The sequence below is a fragment of the Oncorhynchus gorbuscha genome, unplaced genomic scaffold (genome assembly GCF_021184085.1).
Source record: "Oncorhynchus gorbuscha isolate QuinsamMale2020 ecotype Even-year unplaced genomic scaffold, OgorEven_v1.0 Un_scaffold_39:::fragment_6:::debris, whole genome shotgun sequence".
NCBI classification, from domain to species: Eukaryota; Metazoa; Chordata; class Actinopteri; order Salmoniformes; family Salmonidae; genus Oncorhynchus; species Oncorhynchus gorbuscha.
The window spans coordinates 59,534-66,812 of record NW_025745237.1 but is presented as its reverse complement, the minus strand read 5'-3'; positions in this window follow the sequence as shown (position 1 = coordinate 66,812).

The following is a 7,279-nucleotide window of genomic DNA, read 5'->3' as shown; positions in this document are numbered from 1 at the left end:
TATGTGATGTATTCAGACGGTATTTTGTCAACACGGAGAGAGAAAATAGGATGCCACATATCTCAGGATATTAATGTGTCCATAATCGGCCAATGGAAATGTCCATGTGTGATGTTCAGAGTAATTTGTCAGGATATGGTGCAAATCCACAAAACTCAAAATATGCATTGGAAATGGCCTGTATTATCTAGAATATCAAAAACGTGGCATGTAAAAGATCTTCCTTCATATGGACCCGTTTCGCCCAGTGCCTGTGTTGCTCCATGTCCACCTCCTGTTTACTTCTCTGCTTTGAAGCTGTTACGGGAACAAGAGCAGTATGATTCAGTATTGCATGACTTTCACATGCAATGACCAGACTGATCCCAGCCAGCACATGACATTCTGAAAGCCATATGTTTCTTAGAGCTTGGTTGTCATATGGTTATTTTTACATACAACCGTCCCACAATATTCTGGGGATGGTGCAGGATAGTTACTTGGCTTTGGAACATTTCCAGCACTTTTAAGGAACTTCACGACAACAACAACAAACATTTTTTCTTGGTATTTCATTACTTTAACGGAATGTTTTCTAAACGTTCAAACATGGTTACATTACTTTGTGGATGGGTATAATTTGTATGTAATAAAATGTATAATATTCATATTTAAAATGAATAAATCTGGTAAGTTTGTACACATTTTTTTTAATTTGCATCGGCTGCTTCTAGGGGGATTCTGGTAAGATGCTGGCAAAGTCGGCTAAATTCCGGTAGATGGAAACGGCCCGATGTACTTGGGCCGATTCTGGGCAGTCATTCAATCTCCGCTGTGGAGCTTTGCAGCTCCTTCAGGGTTATCTTTGGTCTCTTTAATGCCCTCCTTGCCTGGTTCATGAGTTTTGGTGGGCGGCCTTCTCTTGACAGGTTTGTTCTGATGCCATATTCTTTCTATTTTTTTTATACTGGATTTAATGGTGCTCTGTGGGATGTTCAAAGTTTCTGAAATTTTTTAATATCCAACCCTGATCTGTACTTCTCCACAACTTTGTCCCTGACTTGTTTGGAGCGCTCCTTGGTGCCGCTTGCTTGGTGGTGCACCTTGCTTAGTGGTGTTACAGACTCTGCGGCCTTACAGAACAGGTGTATATATACTGAGATCATGTGACATGTCATGTGGCACTTAGATTGCACACAGGTGGACTTTATTTAATGAATCACGTTACTTCTGAAGGCAATTGGTTGCATCAGATTCTATTTAGGGGCTTCATAGCAAAGGGGGTGAATACATATGCACGTACCACTTTTCCATTTTCTATTTTTCTGAATTTTTTTAAACAAGTAATTTTTTTAAATTTCACTTCACCAATTTGGACTATTTTGTGTATGTCTATTACATGAAATTCAAATAAATCAACTTAAATTGCAGATTGTAATGCAACAAAATAAGAAAAATGCCAAGGGGAGTGAATACTTTTACAAGGCACTGTAGACCGCCATCACAAACCCTGTTGGTGAGAACATCTCTTTTTATCTTATGTGGCTTGTTTTGCCACATGAAGTTGTACAAAACGCCTATCTAAGGTACAGCGAGTGGATTTAGGAATGTCAATAGATGAAAAAAGATAGGATGCACGAGATAGCCCCTCAGCCTTGGAAGAAAGCACTCTTCCACAAAGACCAAAATCTCTCCCTAACCTTGAGGATATTTTTTTGTTGTTGACAGATTCAGCTACAGGGTTCAAATTAAGATCATTCACAAGCTTAAGATTTTTTGTGGTCTTTACACCGCGGTAGGTTACAGTATCTTTTCAGAGATGTTACAGTCCTTTCAGAACAAACATCTCACAATTGGAAAGATTTATATATATCCAAAGCTAATCTAGCTTGTGACACATTTTTCAAAACAAAGTGAGGTGTTATAGTTGTGTATTTCATGGAGTTATCAGAATAGCTCAGTCCAAGATTCAAGACTTCATGCTTTTCAGCTAAAATTATTGTACAGAATTCTTGCCACCAACAAAATGTTGAATATTTGAGGGCATACAATCATCGCAGCTTTGCAGATTTTGTTGTGAGGATACAGATTAAATGGACAACTTGTTTTGGTATTTCCCTCAGGTAGCCTGTTTCTGGTCTCAGGTTCAGGAATGGCTGAAAAAGCACAAGGTTAATATAACATTTACCCTAGAAATAGCATTGTTGGGAGATCTGAAGAGACCTGGTCAGTCAATTACTAATATACTAATACTCTTAGTAAAAGTATTTATCAACAACTGGCAATCTGTGGATTCTATTTGATTAGATAGATTCAGATTGTATGTTAAACATCCCAGCATAGTGATGGCCAGCAGAGATAGGTGGGATGGGCTGAGGGAAGCTGAGGGTTGGGATAGAATAACGATCAAAGATAAAAGTCCAAAAAATAAAGTCAAAATAAAACAAAAAGTATGTTTGAGTGACACTGAAGGGCAACGTGGTTACAGCTAATGCCGGTTTTCCTGAGGCTGATGCCTCTCAGGTGTTTGTACACATGCATATACACACAATTTAATTGAAACGCACACACGTGCACATACATGGACACACACAGACATACACACATGTAAATAGTGCCATACATGCAGTCAAACATATTTTAATTTGATTTGATTTCATTTCATTCATTTCATTTGAGCTTTTCTGGGGGATTTTGAGAGGGATCTTGGAGGGCTGGTGCCCTGGCGGTTGGGAGCTTAGGCCGTTGCCTTATAGGTCACTGGTTCGGGTTCCTGTTTTGACCTTGTGGGAGATCTGTCGACGTGCCCTTGAGCAGGGCGTTGACCCTGTTGCTTCTGTGGGTCGCTCTGGATTGGAGTCTGTTAGATGACTGAATGTAATGTAATGTACGGCAAGTAGATTGTATATTTTAATATCCAATAAAAAAATATATAAATATAATAAATAATTGTTCTAGGTACTTTCTCCAACTGGTTTGATGTTGGGAATGTTTTCAAATAGTTAACAAACAGCGTTCTGTTTCAGTAATTCAGCACAATGGTTTCCAAGGGTTTCCTCATTGTTCTATTTAAAGTAATGTGCTCAAATTGTTCCCAGAACGTTAAGAAAACGTTCCATCAAAACCACATGAAAACTGTAGTAAGAATGTTCTCAGCATTAACAAAACACGCTCTATCCTCTATCTTGTAAAGTGTGTTCATGTGTGTTGGCCGTGCCTACTAATTGGCCACACCTGGTCTTAATGAGTGCATGTTTCCTTCGAAACGGAAATATCACATTTACATAAGTATTCAGACCCTTTGTTCAGTACTTTGTTGAAGCACCTTTGGCAGCAATTACAGCCTCGAGTCTTCTTGGGTATGACGCTACAAGCTTGGCACACCTACATTTGGGGAGTTTCTGCCATTCTTCTCGGGAGATCCTCTCAAGCTCTGTCAGGTTGGATGGGGAGCGTCACTGCACAGCTAGATGCAGGTCTTTCCAGAGATGTTCGTTCGGCTTCAAGTCTGGGCTCTGGCTGGTCCACTCAAGGACATTCAGAGCCTTGTCCTGAAACCACTCCTGCATTGTCTTCGTTGTGTGCTTAGGGTCGTTGTCCTGTTGGAAGGTGAACCTTCGTCCCAGTCTGAGGTCCTGAGCACTCTGGGGTAGGTTTTCATCAAGGATCTCTCTGTACTTTGCTCCGTTCATCTTTCCCTCGATCCTGACTAGTCTCCCAGTCCCTGCCACTGAAAAACATCACCACAGCATGATGCTGCCACCACCATGTTTCACTGTAGCGATGGTGCCAGGTTTCCTCCAAATGTAACGATTGGCATTCAGTCCAAAGCGTTCAATCTTGGTTTCATCAGACAGGATTTAAAAAATGCTCATGGTCTTTAAGGTGCCTTTGGCAAACTCCAAGTGGGCTATCATGTAGCTTTTACTGAGGAGTGGCTTTCATCTGGCCACTCTACCACAAAGGCTTGATTGGTGGAGTGCTGCAAAGATGGTTGTCCTTCTGGCAGGTTCTCCCATCTCCACAGAGGAATTCTAGAGCTCTGTGAGAGTGACCATCGGGTTCTTGGTCACCTCCCTGATCAAGGCCCTTCTCCTCCTATTGCTCCATTTGGCTCTTGGGGACCTTCAATGCTCAAAAATGTTTTGGTACCCTTCCCCAGATCTGTGCCTCAACACAATCCTGTGTTCGGAGCTCTACAGACAATTCCTTCGACTTCATGGCTTGGTTTTTGCTCTGACATGCATTGTCAACTGTGGCACCTTATATAAACAGGCATGTGCCTTTCCAAATCATGTCAAATCAATTGAATTTACTACAGGTGGAATCCAATGAAGTTGCCAAAACATCTCAAGGATGATCAATGGAAACAGGATGCACCTGAGCTCAATTTCGAGTCTCATAGCAAAGGGTTTGAATAATTATGTAAATAAGGTATTTCTGGTTTTTATTTGTATTACATTTGCAAACATTTCTAAAAACCTGTTTTTGCTTTGCCATTATGGGGTATTGTGTGTTGATTGATGAGGGAAAACTTTCATTTAATCAATTTTAGAATAAGGCTGTAACGTAAAAAAAAATGTGGGAAAACGTCAAGGGGTCTGAATACTTTCCGAATGCACAGTAGTAATAATTCAATTGGAAACAGTGTTACAGTTCACCCTTCCATTGGGGCTCCCGAGTGGTGCAGCAGTCTACACTCTGCTTCTCAGTGCTAGAGGCATTGGTTCGATTCCAGGCTGTATCACAACCAGCTGTGATTGGGAGTCCCATAGGGAGGCGCACAATTGGCCCAGCGTCGTCCGGGTTAGGGTTTGCCCGGGGTAAACTGTCATTGTAAATAAGAATTTGTTCTTAACTTTCTTGCCTAGTTACATAAAGGTTCAATTTAAAAAACTGTAAAAATCAATTGACCTTTAAAATCGTTCAACACCCCCATTGTCACAGCTTTACAACACCCCCTCACTGACTAACAGGGCTAACGGGCTCCTGGTAATCAAGACAGATTAATGCATTCAAAGACAGACTGTGACCTTAATCTAAACTCATCAAATGACTCTGTCCCATTGAACCCACTCATAATCTAATCTCAGAGATTAATTGTAACATGCTGCCCTGAAGTCAAGGACCACAAGTGTTTTTATTAATCATATAATATGCTATCTTCTGGAATCAAAAGTATTTAAAAAAACATGAATTAATAAAACAGTCTAGCAAAATGCAGCAAATTCAGGTACATGACAGATGCTAAATGACAATGCTACTTCTTTTCGTTTATAGTAGCCTAGCTAATTACATTAGATTTCCTGTTTATGCTTTCCAATCAATCCCCTTACAGCATAGGGTGACAGAGACACTTTGGTAACCCCTCTCTAAGCAGGGCTATACTCAACATGTGTACCAGCAATAGCATCCTAATGTGGTCCTATTTAAAAGGCCCTTTTCCTCATCACCAGGGCCAGATACAGACATGTGGATTACGGCCAGGTCAGGAAGAGTGACTCCTGATGGCTAATAACAGGCTAACAGGCTAGGTGTTGGTCACACGGGTAATAGCCAGACAGGATAACACAGTCTGAAGTGAAATGATGGAATAGCCCAGAGGGAGGGAGGGTGGTGCTCAGAGTTCCTCCTGAATTCCACTTGTAGTCTGGAGAAACAGTCACCGACCGGTAAGAAGCCTAGTTCTATAAACCTGGTCCCTGTACTAGACAGTATGTACTGATTCCAACCAAGTCATCATGCTGTGTACGTGATTCATGTTGAATCACTGGAACCAAGCTTCCTGCCATCCAGGACCTCTATACCAGAGGAAGGCCCTAAAGATTGTCAAAGATTCCAGCCACCCTAGTCATAGACTATTCTCTCTGCTACCGCACATCAAGCGGTATCGGAGCGCCAAGTCTAGGTCCAAGAGGCTTCTAAACAGCTTCTACCCCCAAGCCATAAGACTCCTGAACACCTAATCAAATGGCTACCCAGACTATTTGCATTGCCCCCCCCCTCCTTTACACTGCTGCTACTCTCTGTTGTTATCACCTATACATAGTCACTTTATTAACTCTACCTACATGTACATCAACTAACCAGTGCCCCCCCTCCTTTACACTGCTGCAACTCTCTGTTGTTGTCATCTATACATAGTCACTTTATTAACTCTACCTACATATACATCAACTAACCAGTGCCCCCCCCTCCTTTACACTGCTGCTACTCTCTGTTGTTGTCATCCATACATAGCCACTTTACTAACTCTACCTACATATACATCAACTAACCAGTACCCCCCTCCTTTACACTGCTGCTACTCTCTGTTGTTGTCATCTATACATAGTCACTTTATTAACTCTACCTACATATACATCAACTAACCAGTGCCCTCCCTCCTTTACACTGCTGCTACTCTCTGTTGTTGTCATCTATACATAGTCACTTTATTAACTCTACCTACATGAACTTCAACTAACCAGTGCCCCCCCCCCTCCTTTACACTGCTGCTACTCTCTGTTGTTGTCATCTATACATAGTCACTTTACTAACTACCTACATATACATCAACTAACCAGTGCCCCCCCTCCTTTACACTGCTGCTACTCTCTGTTGTCATCATCTATACATTGTCACTTTACTAACTACCTACATATACATCAACTAACCAGTACCCCACCCTCCTTTACACTGCTGCTACTCTCTGTTGTCATCATCTATACATAGTCACTTTACTAACTCTACCTACATGTACATCAACTAACCAGTGCCCCCCCTCCTTTACACTGCTGCTACTCTCTGTTGTTGTCATCTATACATAGTCACTTTACTAACTACCTACAAAAAAAATCAACTAACCAGTACCCCCCCTCCTTTACACTGCTGCTACTCTCTGTTGTCATCATCTATACATAGTCACTTTACTAACAATACCTACATGTACATCAACTAACCAGTACCCCCCATCCTTTACACTGCTGCTACTCTCTGTTGTCATCATCTATACATAGTCACTTTACTAACAATACCTACATGTACATCAACTAACCAGTACCCCCCCTCCTTTACACTGCTGCTACTCTCTGTTGTTGTCATCTATACATAGTCACTTTACTAACAATACCTACATGTACATCAACTAACCAGTATCCCCCCTCCTTTACACTGCTGCTACTCTCTGTTGTTATCATCTATACATAGTCACTTTACTAACTCTACCTACATGTACATCAACTAACCAGTGCCCCCCCTCCTTTTACACTGCTGCTACTCTCTGTTGTTGTCATCTATACATAGTCACTTTACTAACTAC